Source organism: Molothrus ater, chromosome 20 (genome assembly GCF_012460135.2).
Source record: "Molothrus ater isolate BHLD 08-10-18 breed brown headed cowbird chromosome 20, BPBGC_Mater_1.1, whole genome shotgun sequence".
Lineage (NCBI taxonomy): Eukaryota > Metazoa > Chordata > Aves > Passeriformes > Icteridae > Molothrus > Molothrus ater.
In genome coordinates, this window is record NC_050497.2 from 10,858,359 (window position 1) to 10,858,567 (window position 209).

Below are 209 nucleotides of genomic sequence, written 5' to 3' on the forward strand. Positions count from 1 at the left end.
CCACCTGGCTTTGACGTTTCTGCCTTGTTCCAGTGCCATCAGCAGTTGTGCTGGGATGGCCGTGCAGGTGTGAGCACTTCCCACTAACTCTGTGTGGTTTGCTCTGGGCATTGCTGCTCTGCTCCATCCTCACACCACCCATGGAAGGGACACTGGCAAAAAAGAACCAAAATCCAGTAAAGGGGAGAGGAAGCTCCGCTGCACTGACT